This window comes from Rhinopithecus roxellana, chromosome 18 (genome assembly GCF_007565055.1).
Source record: "Rhinopithecus roxellana isolate Shanxi Qingling chromosome 18, ASM756505v1, whole genome shotgun sequence".
NCBI lineage: Eukaryota > Metazoa > Chordata > Mammalia > Primates > Cercopithecidae > Rhinopithecus > Rhinopithecus roxellana.
The window spans coordinates 78412585-78431512 of NC_044566.1; positions in this window are offsets into that span (position 1 = coordinate 78412585).

Consider the following 18928-nt stretch of genomic DNA (forward strand, 5'->3'; position numbering starts at 1 on the left):
CAAAATAAGGCTAGGAATCATCAATCTATAGCTTTTAAAATGTTTTACCCACGTTTTGGAAGTTGCGTCTACCCTATTTTTCTGGAATATCTATCATTTTCTATAACATACGGCAATTCCTCAAATAGGAAAGCTGCTTCATTTAGTGATTGTAACACCAGAGCAAAGTAACTGCCATGGTATTTCTATCTCTAATATTAAGATACCTATAGTAACACTGGTGTTTTATCTTTTAAAAATTTAAATTATTTAATATTATGAGTTCTGGACAAGCAACTAAACAAAATACTGCATTTTTTTGCAAGTAAAATATTTCTAAATGTTACAATACAAAAAAGTAAATTACTAAAATTTAAATGTTAAACATTCATTATCATTTTATATCTATCCATATACATACATATGTATATGTATATGTAATTAGTTGCTCCTGGCTCTCATGCTTCCCTCTACTTAGCACCCTCTAAATCAGGAGCTGTTGGCGTTGTTGCCTCTTAATGTAGACCCGAATGAGCTTCAGAACCTTTCACCTGAGTTGACTTCCTGCATAGATTTGTCAGGACTGCGGCCTCCCAACTGTAACTCTGCTCTGCAAAGTGGAGCCATATTACCAAAACTGCGATTCAATGTTTCACCAACCCATGGGGCCTGGCCTTGGTTTAGTCTACATTTTTCCCAACAGAAATATCCACCCATTTCAGAGTATCTCTCCCACCAGCTCCATGCTTATCCTTCCCCCTATTTTGGAGTCAGGAACTGGGCTGGGGAAGAGGTGAGGGCCTAGAGTTGTTGCAGGAGCTGAGAGGAGGACTGTGGGCCAGGGAGAGGACAGCAGAGGAAGACTGGACAAAGAAGTCGACGAATGAAGGAAGCTGCTGCCCAGTGATCTAAAAAAGAATTCTTTTATTTGAGTATGTACTTAGAAATAACAAGTTACAGTACATAGGAACTTTAGGCAATTTAAATAGCAAGTTATATGGGACCTTAAAGAAAAAAAAACAGTGTTGAAGAGGCTAAAGATATTATTCTCTGGCCTTTCTCTTCATTGCTCTTCCTTCTTTCAGGCCTTCCTCTCTCACCTAGACAAATGCAGAGACCTAAGTCACCTGCTTCTGCTATTCTGTCCCATCAGGCACAGGTAGAATTCCAAACTCCTAACATCTGCTCTCGGTGTCACCTTCTACCGCTTCTCCTCATGGAGCCAACACTGCAGCCATAACATCCTGTGTATCCTTGAGCACAGGATGTTTCTGTGTCTTTGTATGTATTTCTTCTTTCTGGAAGGACCTTCCCCCTCTTTTCCATTAGAATAACTGCTACTGATTCTTCAAGAAAATGATCATTTTAACTCACGAGTGAAGTGTTTCCTAAACTGCTCTTCAAGGCTGCATTAAATGTTCCTATTCTGTTCTCCAACAATGCTCTGTACAAGGCTCATTAATAGGACTTTTCATGCTGTATCATAACTACTTGTGTCCATACGTTTTGCTCCCAGAAACTGAACTCTTTGAGGAAAGGGCCATTCTTTATTCAGTTCTGTATGGCTCACTGCTATCATGGTGCCTCCCATTTGGCTGGGGCTGAGTAGTACTTAATGAACAGGAAATGGATGAGTGAACTCATTCAAAACAGCCTGGTCCTTCCTTACAATCACTATATCCGTTTTAAACTCCAATTATCTTTTAGTCATATTTATTTGATCCTTTCTCTAGTTGGATGCGGTCAGATCATCTGTAATTTCTATACCTGCAATTTGCAGCTTCTTTAATTTCATAATTTGAAATCCATTTTAAATGGATCTTTTCTTCTAGTTTACCTCAAGTCAAATAAATGGGAAATTAAGCCAAAGGATGGCTCTGCTTGCTTTCACATCCATCAATGCCTGCCTTCCCACTGGGGCTATTTCTGCTTCACAGCCATTCCCCTGCACACATGACTGAATCCGCCCCAAGGGTCCCTTCTTGATTAGCCATGTGCCCATCATTACATTTGTGACTGTCACTGCCAACTCTCCCTTTTATTCTGTCCTGTTTGCTCTTCCTCCTCCTTGTGTTTCTTTGTCTGCCTCACAAGACACTTCTCTCAGCCCTGCACAGCAACATAAGGAAAATCGGAAATCAGAAAACCTAGTGTGTAGCTCCAACTCCAACAGTAACTAACCGAGCAAGTTAGAGTGACAAATAGGCCCATGACTGCTGTTGAAGCAGCTAAAGATATTATAGTAGATGCTTCCTTTGTACTCTGATTTAATTGTCAAAACATTCTACAAGGTATGTGCTAAAATATCCATTCAAAAGATAAAGAGGCTAAAGTGAATTTCTTACAGTCACATGGCATGTTAGCTACAAACTCCAGCAAAGCAGAATGAAGTAAACCAGGCAGACTAGGGCTCAAATCCTGACTCCATCACCCATTAGCTGGCCCACCTCCAGTGAATTAATCATTTTGAGTAACAGTTTTGTATTTATTAAAAAGTGGATAATACTGTCAACACTGCCGCTCTGTGTATGATAGGTAAGTGAGAGCAGTTGTCAAGCAAACAGCATGGTGCCTGATACATTTTAAGTGCTCAAGAAATGGTAACTCTTAATGTGAAGCAGAGATGCCAGGCTTCAAACTTGGCTATAAAGCCTATGCTCCCAGGATCATTTTGTCCTGCCTCTGAGGCAAATTCATTTCTCCATTAAGTGAGGGGTTGAATAAGAAAGTTTTGAGAACTGCAAAGACTTGGCTTGTCCTTCTGTTTTAGCCACTTCCTCAAATAGGTTTGTCACTAAACCTCTAAACCTCAGTTTATTCATCTGTGAAATGGGGGGTGGGTCTTCCTTTCCTTGGAGCTTTTGAGGTTCTGATTAAATAAAGTGGAATATCTTGAGAAATGCTATATTTAAAGGAATTTCTCTATAGGGTTAACCTATTAGGACTCCCTCACCACCACCACCTACCTCATTTTTTGTTTTTTCTAATTCCAGTGTTTGAGGTACTAGACAGCAGATAAGTCAGAGAAGACAGTTTACTGCTTGGCGAGGCACTCAAATAACACCATGTAATTTATGTTTCATTTCCAATTCATGAAGCCAGCCCTAACAGAGCATCTGTTCTTATGTTTTGAAAATTAGTGAATTCTTTTCCTTGCCTGAACAGTAGATTTCAATTAAGTAAGGAAAAACTGTCCCCTACAAAAAAATTTAACTGTAGCATGCCAAAAATGTAGTCCAACATTAATTGTATGTAGCGAGCGCTGACTACAGGGTGAATGCACTTGGACAGAATTCTGTGCTTCTGAGCAACCGCACACACCAGGAATATTATGGGATGGCTGAATGATTAAAATTCTTATTTGATGTGATTGGTGTTCTAATTAAGGGATCCACTGCAGAAAGTTTGCTCAGAGAGTGGGTCAGGGGTGGGGGCTAAGGCACACCTAAGGCCCTGCATGGACGGTGTTTCATACTATGTCCTGTTTTGTCCATGCTGGGCTCCTACACATAAACATAGCTGACCTGATGCACAAGTCGTATTTCTAAATTACTCTAGCAACTTCCTATAGTCAGGGAAGCCACAGCTACTTTATAAAGAAGTCCTGGCTGGAACTATTGATTCTGGCCAAAGACTGGGAGCAAACTCAGGATCCTACAGGGCTGCATTGGAATTATTACAATAATCTAGTTATTTGATTTGGCTGCTTACCCCTACAGAAATATAGGGAGATGCGGTGCAAAGCAGTAAAAACAAGAAATCAATTTAGAATCACATCATCATTTAAGACCTCCCTCCAGCTCTGTCTTGGTGCAGTCTCCCTCCCTACCAAGCCCAACTCTTTCACCTGGCTTTAGAGCCCATCCCCTCCTACAGACTTGCCTGCATCTGTGATCTTTTATCTCTCATAGATCAATTCTTCTGTCTTTATTTTTCCTCCCTCTTCATTTGTTAGATTCTCAGCTGTTGTTGACAACTTGAGTCAGTCTCCCATTTCCTTCTTTAAAGGGCTATTAATCCTCAAGAGCAGCTGGTTCTTTACTGGTTCTACCTCCTCATCACACATTCACTGAAGCCTCCTGTACTGTCATTTCTATTTCCAATATTTGACTGAAGATGCTCTCCCAAAATATCAACAATGGCCTCCTAAAGGTTAGCTCTTACTGTCTCTTCTCAGCCCTCAAACTACTGAAGTTTGGCACTGTTGCCTACACCTACCTTTTAGAAATATTTCTCTGCTTTGGAACCCTGATTTCTGTTGAGTCTCTACTACCCATGATCATTCATATTTTAGTCTTCTATTTCTCTGCCTATCCTTTAAGTAACAATTTTGACTAGGATTCTTTTCCCAGTCTTCTTTTATTATTCATCCTTGGCTATAATGATGAATGCAGTTAAACTTTGTTGCAACAATTAAGATAATTGTACAATGCCTGGCATTTACTAAGCATTCAATAAATAGCAGTAGTTATAAAAAATCTTTTCATCTTCATTTCCTACCACATGGAGTCATAAAACTTACGTTCCAATACACAGATTTGATGCTTTCCTACAACAACTTGGTATTTCCTCAGACAGTATCTTCATCATGGAATGTCTCGTTCCCTCCCCCAAGGAGGACTTTACACAGCTTTCAAAGACCCATTAAAATATTACCTTCTTTTTAAAGCTTTTCTCAATGTCTCATTAGAATTTTACTCTGGTCCCCAAAATACCTTACCACCTCCATTGAAACTAATTGCTTTATCTCTTTAAAATAATAATGTAGCCTGTCTAAAAGCTGAGGCGCCACATGACTCACTCCACACACAAAGTGTGTTCAAAGGACAGACCAGCAATCCAAATATTTAAAATATAATTTTAATTTGTATTCACATCTTGACTTTGTAAGTGCTTTGCAGTTTATAACCCACAAGAACATTTCTCAAAAAGTTCTTTCATCTTTTCCTAATTCTTTCTTATATCTTCAAGCTGCTCTAAAATAATTCACATGCTAAAGCTTCCTACATTCTTTCATTTACGCAGTACCCATGGCATTTCTTGCTTTACTTTTTTTAGCTTGAAGTAACCTCTTATTTATCTGGTTTTTGCTCCAGACTTCAGATACTCCTGATTCTGCATCTTCCAAAATTTAGAATTTCCTTGGAAAAGATATCTCTTTTTGGATGACACAGGAATTGAACACCACTAGTGTAGGGCAGGGAGAAAATAAATAACACTCACACATGAAGAAATTACAACCATCACCATTTTAACTGTATATGTCTTCTTCTTCTTCGTTTAGAATGGTACTTGAAGAAAGATTCTACATCATTTGTTTTCTTTAGCACCAAAGCACCCGTAATTTATAAACTTATTTGTAGAACACATAGTATATATTAGACAGAAATGGCTGTCAGAAGGAGGAGGAAAAGTTGGAGAAGGAAAAGGTGACGGAATCAACAAGGATACTGCTCTCAGGGACTTTATGATGAGTGATCAAGATCCAAGTGCCTAGAACATTAGAGATGCTCAAGAATTATTTGCCAAATTGATTGCAACTCCTACTCCCCCCAGCTACTTATGCATATATATAGAAACTACTCTGTATTACACAGCAAACTGGCAAACAAAATTTCAGAAGTAACTTCTCATGGTTGTCTTTGATCTAGGTGTTTTAGCTAGTTGTGAGAGTTCTGAAAAGTGATATATGATAACAGTTAGGTTATGAAAGATTTTATATTTTAAAAATAAAGTGGCCAGGCACGGTGGCTCATGCCTGTAATCCCAGCACTTTGGGAGGCTGAGGCGGGTGGATCAATTGAGGTCAAGACCAGCCTGGCCAACATGGTGAAACCCCATCTATACTAAAATACAAAAATTAGCTGTGCATGGTGGTGCACGCCTTAATCCCAGCTACTAAGGAGGCTGAGGCAGGAGAATGGCTTGAACCTGGGAGGTGGAGGTTGCAATGAGCTGAGATTACGCCACTGCACTCCAGCCTGGATGACAGAGCGAGACTCCATCTCAAAAAAAAAAAAAAAAAAAGAAAAAGAAAATAAATAAATAAATAAATAAATAAATAAAGTAGTTATTTCTGGAACAAGATCACTTTTACCTATTTGCTTACGATGTATACATTCTTAGCTGAAAAAGAAAGGAATAAAATTAAAATTAGTGTGCTACAAATGACACACAAACCTGGGTATATCCATGAGAGTGTGCCTTCCATGTGACATCTATTCCCAAACACGTTCACGATGGAAAAAGAGGTAAGAACAAATAGTTGAATAAAGGCCCCACATGTATTGGTTTTCATACAAACTAGCAAAACAGCAATCTCAAAGCGACTAAGACAGTTTCTGACATTGTCATCCTTTTGTTCATGTTCTTCCTCACCTTTCCTCCTCCCCCGATACCATTTTCCTTCCTTTCACAAACTCTGTTGTTTTCATAAATAATATTTTTATTCAAATCTCTCGTTCTCATTTTGAGTTACTTTGTTATTTTAAATTTTCCTCTTCCACTCTTTACATTTTCCTCTTTGGGGCACACTTTCTCAGGCCCACCTCACTCTCCAGCTCCTGCTTTGGAAACAGAGGCAGCTAAATCAGCAGCTGCGGCTGAGGAAGCAGAGCTGGAAGGGGCAGAGTGAAAGGAAGCTGATTATCTATGTGATATGTCATTCAGGAGAATTCATGAGCTTTAACATCCAACCACACACATGTTATTCACAGAGATAACAAGAAAGAGATTTAACCCAAGGGAAGATTAAGAACATAGGCCCAATTGGATCTCGTTTTCCTAGGAAAGACACTTCTGAATGTTAAGAATTAAAACTCATGGTTCTCTTTATCCAATTCTCAGTCCATTTCTCCTATGCAGTAATCGGACTGCCCTCTTCACCCTACCTTCTCAAAAACTCCTTTTTTCACCATCCTTTAAAAATCTTCTGAAACCACATTTCCTTAAGAAATTCTTCCTCAAATTTGAAGGAGTAGAGGCCATTTGTCCTACTATTCAACATCAATACATCATTCCCCATCTAAATATGCAAATAGCTTGTCTTTACAGATAATATAATTACATAAATAAAAATTAAATTGCTTTTCACTTAAACCTCAAGAGACTACCAAAGCAAGTTATTTGGTTAACTGAAAATTTATATCTCAACTTCTTTTTTTTGTAAGTTCTCAAAATCCATTTTATCTCACTAAAACTTTTCTTCAACCTTATGGATACTATTAGTCTCTTGAACGCACCATTTTCCTGACTTTGCCTCCTTCCCTACCCAAGCATACCTACTTGGGCCACTCTTTTTCTAACTCTCCTAACAGGGTCCTTTTATCCAAATTAACTCTAACTTCCTCATCCCTGATCCTAACTAGCAATCGCTGTTCTCCACTCTCACACCCAAACTACTGAGCACTACTATTCTCTCTTAAATACCTGATAGTGAATTCAGGGATAGTGGGCATAATCTTGTGTATATTGAGTGATAATGAATTCATATTGGCTCAAACATCATTTGGTTTTTCAACACCACTTGCATTTTATACATGTCCGTGCGAATTGCCAATCCCCCAAGCAGCTATTTCAAATCCTCATCATTCCCTTCAAAAACCAATCAGTTCACTTCACAGTGAATAACTTTGTTTTATTTTTATTCTAGAGGTTTACCAGGAAAAAAAAAAAAAGTCCTCAGTTCCTTATCTGTCTTCATAGAAATCTATTTACATTCATTCTCATCCCTTTAGCTGAAGGGATGAGAATCTCAAAGAAGCATCTTTTCAAACCTCTCCAGCCTTATTCTCTAAAATGTTCTTACTATATATTTTTCCCTCAGTCTACACACATTCAAAACCTTTTCTGAAAATAAATATTGGGCCAATAAAGTCACCCAATCATTAGTGAACATTTGCCTCACCCTTCTGCTTTATTACCCCACTCTTCCAGTCAACTATTTTGAAAAACTAGCTTACTATTTTTTTTGAAAAACAGACTACACTTCTTACTCTCATTCAGTTTCCAGCTCCTTACCATAAAGCTTCATACTAAACACATCACCAAAACTGGGCTGAATGTGGTCAGTTTTTACTAGATAAAAGTAAATATCATTATGAGACATCTTATACACACACACATACACACACACACACACACACACACACACACAATCTCCTGTAAACTTCATCTTCTTCAGGAGCAACTATGTTCAAATTTTACTTGTGGAATTGACTTCAAAATTTCTCAGTAATAGGTGTATTCTGCTATCACTACATCAATTTCAGGCAATATTTGTTAAATTGCTATTACGGGAATTTACACCCTTCTCTAGATCCCATCTTGTTACACTGTTATATCACAAATTTTGGTTATTTTCATTTCCATGTTTGTATTACTATGAGTATGCAAGCTATTACTTAAGATTGAGCCAAGTAACAAACTACAACTAGATTCCCTTTCTTTAACACCCTTTTTTTTTCTAGGTGTAAAACATATCCCTAATATTTTCATTTGCTTGATTTCTCTGTATCTTAGGCTATATCCCCTCATACTTTTACCATCTGTGTAAAAAGCCTCCTCATGAAAACATTCAGGCTAGGCACAGTGGCCCATGCCTGTCATCCCAGCACTTTGGGAGGCTAAGGCAGGCAGATCACCTGAGGTCAGGAGCTTGAGATAATTCTGGCCAACATGGTGAAACCCCATCTCTACCAAAAATAAAAAAATTAGCTGGGTGTGGTGTCGCATGCCTGTAGTCCCAGCTACTTGGAAAGCTGATGCAGAAGAATTGCTTGAACCTACAAGGCAGAGGTTGTAGTGAGCCAAGATTTTGCCATTGCACCCCGGCCTGGGCAATGGAGCAAAATTCTGGCTCAAAAAAAAAAAAAAAAATTCCTCATCATAAAACTCTGTATTTTTCATAAGTTTTCATTTTTTCTGAGACTTTCCTCTGAGAGTCTCAGTGATCTTTCTCCAGTAAATCTGGGGGGCCAGGGGCAGAATACTATTGTTTGAATATATACTCCAAAAAGCATGCATTGAAAACTTTACTTCCAATGCAACAGTTTTCAGAGGTAGGACCTTTAAGAAGTAACTAGGACATGAGGGCTCCACCTTCATAAATGGATTAATGGAATGATTGTGGGAGTGGATTTTTTTATAAAAGGACAACTTCAGCCCTTTTTCGCCTCTCTCTCTTTTTTGACCTTTTGTCATGGGATACACAGCAAGAAGGTCCTTGCTAGATGCTGGTCCTTTGATCTTGAACTTTCCAGCCTCCAGAACTGTAAGTCACTAAAATTTTGTTCATTCTAAATTACCGAATCTGTGGTATTCTGTTATAGCAGAACAAAACTAAGAAAACCACATTCAGAGAACTGTTACTTTTTTCCATGTCTGGAAAGTCCCTGGAAAACCCATTCTCAGGGTTTGTTGTTATTTGATCTGATTTCAGACCTTGGTCAGTGCCAGTAGCCTTTTCCATGGAACCTTTGCCCAATGCAGTCAGCAGCAAGTGTTTAACCTTGAAACTGCCTAAAACATTAACACCAGTAAATAAGAGCCTAGCCAAAAATTTCTAAAAGAAAAAGCTGGGGTATGCGATGTATGTACAAGCTTTGCATATCTTTAGAAAACTCCACTATATTACAGGAAATTGAGAAGTCCATGGAAATGCATAGGGCTGAACACATACCCAAGCTTGTGAATACACATAGTAAAAAATTGAGAAGGTCCCAAGCTGACGTTTAGGCACGGTAAAGGCAGGAAGAATGAAGACAAATGCAGAGATGTACGCTTCCTGACTGAAGGCATTGAAGGCATGTCCTGAAACATACACAGAAGCTCTTGCAAAGATTGGATGTCATATCCTTTCAAAGCATTTAAGGAAATCTCTATTCAGTCATTAGCTGACTACAGAGTTAGCTTAAGAGGGGCACTAAATAAAGAAACAGCAACACAACAATATAGAGCAACAGTGAACCTTAGGAGAGATGAAAAATCTGAGTTACGAAGTTGTCAATTTACATTATGATTGTATTTATGTATTTATTTATTGAGACAAAGTCTTACTCTGTCACCCGGGCTGAAGTGCAGTTGTATCAACACAGCTCACTGCAGCCAGGACCCCCTGGGCTCAAGCAATCCTCCTTCCTCAGCCTCATGAGTTCCTGGGAATACAGGTATATACCACTGTGCCTAGCTAACTTTTTTTACTTTTTGGACAAATAAAGGTCTCACTATGTTGCCCAGGCTGGTCTCAAACTCCTAGTCTCAAGTGATCCTCCCATCTTGGCCTCCCTAAGTGCTGGGATTCCAGGCATAAGCCACTGTTTCCAACCCAAAATTATATTATTTTAAATGTTCAGTGTTCAACAACTAAAAAATTGAGACATGTAAATAATCAAGAAAGTATGGCCTATATAGAGGAAAAAAAAGTATCAATAGAAGCTGCCCCTTAAGAATTTGCTGATGACTGGCTTATGAGACAAAGACTTTAAATCAGTTATTTCAAATATGTTCCCAAAAAATCACATCTAAAAATATTAAAGGAATGTATGAGAACACTACCCAGTAAAATACAGGATACAAACAAACACATGGATATTATCTTTTAAAGAACCAATAGAGGCCGGGCGCGGTGGCTCAAGCCTGTAATCCCAGCACTTTGGGAGGCCGAGACGGGCGGATCACGAGGTCAGGAGATCGAGACCATCCTGGCTAACACGGTGAAACCCCGTCTCTACTAAAAATACAAAAACTAGCCGGGCGAGGTGGCGGGCGCCTGTAGTCCCAGCTACTCGGGAGGCTGAGGCAGGAGAATGGCGTAAACCCGGGAGGCGGAGCTTGCAGTGAGCTGAGATCCGGCCACTGCACTCCAGCCCCGGCGACAGAGCGAGACTCCGCCTCAAAAAAAAAAAAAAAAAAAAAGAACCAATAGAAATTATGGAGTAAAAGGTACAATAAATTTGCTAGGGAGAACTCAACAGCAGATATGTGTCAACAAAAGGACAAATTGACTGACTTGAATTAAGGTTGTCCAGTTTCAGAACAGAAAGAAATAAAAATGAAAAAAGTTCACAGATCCTCAGAGACCTTTGAAATACCATTAAGCATATCAAATATGCATCATAGAAGTCCCAGAAGAATAAGAAAGAAGGAAGCAGAAAGAATATTTGAGAAAATAATTGTCAAAAATGTTCTGAATTTGATGAAGGGCATTAATGTACACATTCAAGAAGCTCAACAAACTCCAAATAGAATAAACTTAAAGAGATCAACTCGCCGGGTGCGGTGGCTCAAGCCTGTAATCCCAGGACTTTGGGAGGCCGAGACGGGCGGATCACGAGGTCAGGAGATCAAGACCATCCTGGCTAATACGGTGAAACCCCGTCTCCACTAAAAAAAAATACGAAAAACTAGCCGGGCGAGGTGGCGGGCGCCTGTAGTCCCAGCTACTCAGGAGGCTGAGGCAGGAGAATGGTGGGAACCCGGGAGGCAGAGCTTGCAGTGAGCTGAGATCCGGCCACTGCACTCCAGCCTGGGAGACAGAGCGAGACTCCGTCTCAAAAAAAAAAAAAAAAAAAAAGAGATCAACTCCTAAAAACATTATAATCAAACTATCAAATCTAAAGACAAAAGAGAATCTTGAAAGTAGTAACAGAGCAGCAATTTACCACATACAATTTATCCTCAAAACAATTAGCACCTGATTTCTCTTCTGGCCATGGAGGCCAGATGGCAGTGAGATGACACATTTAAAGTGATAAAATAAAAATATTATTGACCAACATACTGTAGCCAGTAAAACAATCCTTCAAAATTGAAAGAGAAATTCAGATATATTTTCAGATAAACAAAGCCAAAATAAATCATCACAAGCAGACCTGTCCTACAAGAAATACTAAAGAGATTTCTTCAAATAGAAATGAAAGGACACTAGGCAATTGCTTGAATTCATATGAATAAATAAATAACACTGGTAAAGGTAACTAGATAGGTAAATTTGAATGACAAAAGAAAATTGTCTGTAAGGCTTTTGTACTTCTACCTGATTTAAAAATAACCTGAAAACAACAACAACTATAAATCTGTATTGATGACCACATGAAGTATAAAAATGTAATTTGTATGACAATAATAATACAAAAGATGGAGGACATAACAGAGCTAAGTAGAACGAAAAGTTTTATATACTGTTAACATAAAGTTGGGAATAATCAGAACAGGGTTGTTATAAGGTATTAATAAGGTGCCAATATTATCCCCAGGGCAACCATTAAAAAAGAAACTCAACAAAATATAGTAAAAAATGATTAAGAATTTAAAAACATGATCCATCTCTGTACTGTCTACAAAAGACACAGTTTACATCCAAAGATACAAATAGAAAGTAAGATGAAGAGAAAACTGTCTTGTGCAACTAACAATCCTCAGAACGCTGGAGTGACCATAAGATTAAAAATGTTATCCCATCTCTACTCAAAACAAAACAATTAGCCAGACATGGTAGTATGCACCTGTGCTCCCAGCTACTAGGAAGATGAAATGAGAGGATCACTTGAGCCCAGGAGGTCAAAGCTGCCATGAACCAAGATCACGCCTCTGCACTCCAGCCTGGATGACAGAGTGAGACCCTGAAAACAGGAAAGAACGAAAGAAAGAAAGAGAGAGGGAGAAGGAGGGAGGGAGGGAGAGAGAGAGAAAGAAAGAGAGAGAGAGAGAGAGAGAGAGAGAACAACATTTTGTAATGATAAAAGGACTTACCTTTCAGAAAAATGTAATTATAAATGTATATGCACCTAACAATCAGAGTCCAAAAATATACGAAGCAAAAACTGACAGAATTGATGGAAGGAACAGACAATTCAACAATAATAGTTGAAAACTTCAATGTCACACTTTCAATAATGAATAGAACAACTAGACAGAAGACGACAAGAAAACAGAGGACTTGAACATTATAATCAGCTAGACCCAATAGACATATGTAGAACACTGCATCAAAAAATAAAATGCACATTATTCTCAAGTGCACCTAGAATATTCTGCAGAGGAAAAACCATGTATTAGACTCTAAAACAAGTCTTAATGGGTTTTAAAGTATTGGAACCATATAAAATATCTTCTCTGACCACATTAGAATGACATTAGAAATCAGTAACAGAAGCAAATTTAGGGAATCCACAAAGGTGTGGAAATAAAACAGCACATTCCAAAATAACTAATGGGTCAAAGAAAAATTACAAGAAAAATTACAAAATGCTTTGATATGGATGAAAACCAAAAAACACTATATTCAATAATTGAAAGCATGAGAAAAATTAGTGCTTTGAGGAAAAATTATAGCTGCAAACATCTATATTTTAAAAAGAGATCTCAAATCAATAACCTAAGCTTCCATCGTAAGACACTAGAGAAAAAAGAGCAAACAAAGAAGAAAGAAGGAAATAATAAAGATTAACATGGAAATAAATGAAACAAAGAACAGAACAACAACAGTGAACATCAATGAAACCAAAAGTTTAGTTTTGGAAAGAATGACAAACCTTAAGCTAGATCAATGAAGCAATGAAGAGAGAAGACTCAAATAACTAAAATTAGAAATGAAAAAGAGAAAATTACAACCAATTTTATATAAATAAAAATTATGATAACAGAATATTACAAACGATTGTACTCCAACAAATTGGGCAATCTAGAAGAAATATATAAATTCTTGGACATACATAACCTATCAAAACTAAATCATGAAGAAATAGAAATTCTGAATAGACCTATAGCCAGCAAGGAAATTAAACTAGTAATTAAAAATCTTTCTGCAAATAAAAGACCAAGACCACATAGGTTCACTGATGAAATCTGCCAAATATCTAAAGAAGAATTAACACCGTCCCTTTACAAACTCTTTCCCCAAAAAAATAGAAGAGGAGGGAATAATACTTAATTCATTCTTTGAGGCCAGTATTACTCTGATACCAAATCCAGACACGGATATCACAAGGAATGAGTATCACAAATCAATCTGCCTTGTGAACAAAGACTCAAAATTCTCAATAAAATATAAGCAAGCCAAACTCAGAAACACATAAAAAGGAGTTATACATCATGTCCATGACCTGAAGTTTATTCCAAGAATGCAGAGTTTATTTACATTCATAATAACATAATAGCAATAAAAGAAATCTACAAAAAAAAACACTGAAAGCATCATATTTAATGAATCACATGTCATGAAAACTGACAGCCTTTCTCCTAAAATCAGTAATGAACAAGGTATCTGCTCTTGCCACTTGTATTCAACATTGCACTGCAGTTTGTATGTAGGACAATTAGGCAAGGAAAATAAATCAGCAGCATCCAGACTGGAAATGAAGAAGTAAAACTCTCTTTTTGCAGATGACCTGATTTTGTATGTAGAAAATCCTGAGAAAAGTACACATGCACATGCACACACAACCTACTAGAGGTAATAAACTAACCAAGTATGGTTGCAGGATAAAAAAATCAACATACCAAATTTAATTGTATCTGTATGTACTAGCAATGAACAATCAAAAATAAAATCAAGGAGTAAATTACATTTATAATAGCATCAAACAGAGCAAAATATGAGGCAATAAATTTAACAAAAAAAGTACAAAACTTGAACTCTTAAAAATATTAAATACTCTTGAAAGAAATTAAAGATCTAAATAAATATAAAGATATCCCATGTTCATGGATATAAAGACTTAATACTGTTAAGATGACAATACTCCCCCAGATTGATCTATAGATTCAACAGAATATCCATCAAAATCTGAGTTGGCATCTTTGCAGAAATCTACAAGCTAATTCTAAAATTAATATGGAGGTGCAAAAGACACAGAATAACCAAAACAATCTTGAAAACAAATAGAGTTGGAGGCCTCACACTTTCTGATTTCAGAACTTACTACAAGTTCCAATAATCAAGACAATGTGATACTGGAACAAGGATACAAATATAGATCAACAGAATATGATAGAAATCCAGGAAAAAAAAACTCTACTTTTATGATCAGTTGATTTTCACCAGGGTGCCAAGACACTTCAATGGGGAAAAAATAGACTTTTCAACAAATGCCACTAGGACACTAGATTTCCACACACAAAAACTGAAGCTAGACCTCCTACCTCTCACCATACACAAAATTAACTTAAAATGAATCAAATTCTTAATATAAGAGCCAAAACTATAAAAATCTTAGAATAAAACATAGCATAAATCTTTGTGATGCTGGGTTGGGTAAGGGTTTCATAGCCGTGAAACTAAAAGCATGAGAACAAAGAAAAATAGATAAATTAGAGTTTATTCAAACTTAAAACTTCTGTGCTTCAAAAAACACTATCAAGGAAATCAGGCTGCACAGTAGTGTATGCCTGTAATCTCAACACTTTGGGAGGTCAAGGCAGGAGGACTCCCTGAGACCAGAAGTTCAAGAACAGCCTGGACAACAAAGCGAGACCCCATTTCTAAAATAATTAATTAATTAAAAATAAAAATAAAAAGACAACCTACAGAATGGAAGAAAATTATTTTACATCATGTATCTGATAAGGGACTAATACCAAGAATATGTAAAGAACTCTTACAACTCAACAATAAAAAGACATAAACAATGAGCAAAGAGTTTGAATAAACATTTCTCCAAAGAAGACCTACAGCACCCATACATTACTGGTGAGATTGTAAATTGGTGCAGTCACTTTTAAAACAATGTCAGATCCTCAAAAATCAAACACAGAGTTACCATATGACCCAGTATATCTACTCCCAAGTATACACCGAAGACAATTAAAACGTATTTCTACAGAAAAAGTTGTTCATGAATGTTCATTACAACATTTTTCATAATAGCCAGAAGACAGAAACAATCTAAATGTCCATCAACTAATGACTGAATAAACAAAGTGATTGATCCATATAATACAGTGCTGTGCTATAAAACATCATGGATTTCTGATACATACATGGATGAACCTTAAAAAAATGCCAAGTAAAAGAAGCCAGGCACAACAAGCCACTATTATATGATTCCATTTATATAAAATGTCCAGAATAGACAAATTCATAGAGACATAAACGTGGTTAGTGTTGCCAGGAGTGGGAGGAGTGGGGAAATAGAGGGTGACTGCTATGTATACAGTTTCTTCTACAAGTGATTAAAATGTTCTGAAATTAGATAATAGCAATCATTGTACAACTCTGTAAATCTACTAAAAACCACTGAATTGTTCACTTTAAAAAGATGACTTTTATCATATATTGAACTATACCTTAATTTTGGAAGTTGTTGTCCTTTTTCTCATCATATAAATTTTCAGAATGCTGTGATAAAATGAGGGTCTTTTTTCACCCATATTTCTCAGCAGAACAATTTTTACCCACCACTCATGTTTCTTCAATGTGGAAAATTTCTTTAGTGTAACTCTTGGATTTTCTTGGCCACTTACGCATTCTGCCCTAAAGGAGGTAAAATGACAATCCTAGTTCAAATTCCTTTTTTTTATTGAGAGCTATATGACTATAATAGCATACTTACACTATTTCCCAATAACTCTCTCTCCCTTCTCTGCCCTCAGATGCTATGTTGCTGTACTGTAATGGCTTATAACCTTGCTTCAGTGTGTTCCACCTGCTTGAAAGTATAGTACTCAGCTCTAATGTCTACAATATTCAGTCAAGAGGATTATTTCTTTGTGTTTTCCCATAATCTTCCATCCCCCTCATAAATGGTAGTTCAGAGTCAAGAGGCCTTCTAGGGTTTTTGTTTTGTTTTGTTTTTTGTCAATACTAGAGTCTAAGTTTTCAGTTTTCTGTTGTTTGGGGTGAATTTGGAAAGCAGAACCATCATCTTAACTGCCCTTAAATGGAAGTTCCCCAATAACAATTTAATTACTCTTCCTGACTTTGCTTCAGTTTCTCCAATGCATCCTCCATATTGCTGCTGAAGTGAACTACCTACACATCTGACCGTTCCTCTCACCCACTCAAAATCTCTTAAGGGACTACAAAGTATGATTTAAATTACTTTGCATAGCATATGAAGCTCTTTGACATGTGGTCTCTGTTTATTTAACTCCTCTTCTCTTTGGCCCTAATCCCTTCCTGTATATATCCCAGGCAGACTAATCCACAGAAAGCTGGAGAATTGCAAATATTTTCTCAACTACCATGCTTTTGCACATGGATTTCTCTGTAAAATATTCTTATCTCCTTGTGCCTATCTGGAAAACAATTTTACCTTCAGGTCCATTTCAGATAAGATGTCCTGTCTCATGTGAAGGGAGTTAATCACTCCCTCTTCTCTGCTGTCTCTACCTGATACCTGAAGTCATCACATGCAGTGGTAATTATTTGTTTAGGTGAAATTCTCACCCCTTTAAAATTGTTTACCATTTGTTTGTTAGACAGTCTTTAAGCCCATTCATTCTTTAAAATACTTACTGAGCAACAACTCTGTTCCAAATATGAAATACAAAGAAAGATAAAAACACTCCAAGCCTCTAAGGACACAAAGCCATTATTGTTACCTACCTTCCTGTGATTTTATGCCACGTGTCTGTACATATATGCTAACTACTTGGAGAGGTGAAAGATGTCAGAATCAAAATGGAGCCACTCGTGTTTAAAAAAAAAAAAAAAAAAACTGGAGTCTGAGAAGGCACAAAGGGAACATTCTCATGCATAAATGACTGATAACAAGAATTGTCACAAAAGACTACAAAAACCACAACCTTGTACAAAGGTCATCACAACCTTACAAAACAATACTTCTGAGAGGACAATCGCCTGTCCAAATTTGGACTGTTGTTGTTGATCCTGGTTACCAAGGAGAATTATCCCAAAACAATCATGTAATCTTCCTCATTTTTCCTTCAAAAACCCTTGTCTCCCTTTACCTGCCTGAATGTACACATAGGAAATAGTTTACTATGGCGTATTTATACCCATTGCAATGCTCTATTCCCAAATAAATATGATTTTCTTTTAGAAAGTCTCTCTCAGTTATTTAGGTTGATGGAGGCAAGAACCATGTCATATATATTGTTCTAGAATTTTCAGTGCTTAACAGAATTTTGTATTTTGTAGACACTTGATATTTCCAGAGCCTACAAACTGTTCTTCAGTCTTCAGTTTTGTTCTGATATCTGCCACAAAATGTTCTTCACAGGAAACTCAAAATTATGTTTCTAAAATACAAGGTTACACTAAGCATTCTCTGCTGTAAGACATTTAATGACTGTTCTTTCCCTTTACGACAAGGTCTATCTTCCCCATCAGACTATAATCTTAGCAACAAAAGGGTCTTCATATTCTTGTAAACCTTGTGGTCAGCAAAGAAATACAAATATTTGACAAAAGATGTATTGGTTTGATTTGTTTGAGTATTGGTTGAAATTAGTGGGTAATTCCTGGGATTTAAATATATATTTGATTCAAATATATTTTAATTTATCTGCGATTAGAGCAATTAGACATGATTATATTTTATGTTGCTCATTCATTTATGTGTGTCAAATATCCTGGCACATTATTCTCACTTTTTCTGATGAAAAGGAGCCATATCTTAGTTACAGTATATAGAATCCAACACAGTAACATGTTCAAATACATAGCAACAGCTTACAACTGTGTTACATTTAGTTTTTTTCTTTAAAAAATCATAGACAATAACAAAACTGTAGAATTTCCAATGTTATATTTTTTGTTTAAGTACTTTCTCAGTTTTACAGTTCCTAGGACTGATAATTTCACAAATAACTGAGGACATACATTTTTCTCTAAAGAGCTTAGAAGTAACTGTCACTCTTTTTTATCAAAGGAAGGTAATGAGACAGAGAGAATGAGTGATATAACCAAGGTCACCAATATAGTCATGAGGTGCAGATGATGGTGGCATAAACAGAATCAGATAACAATTTGCAGAACACAGTGAGG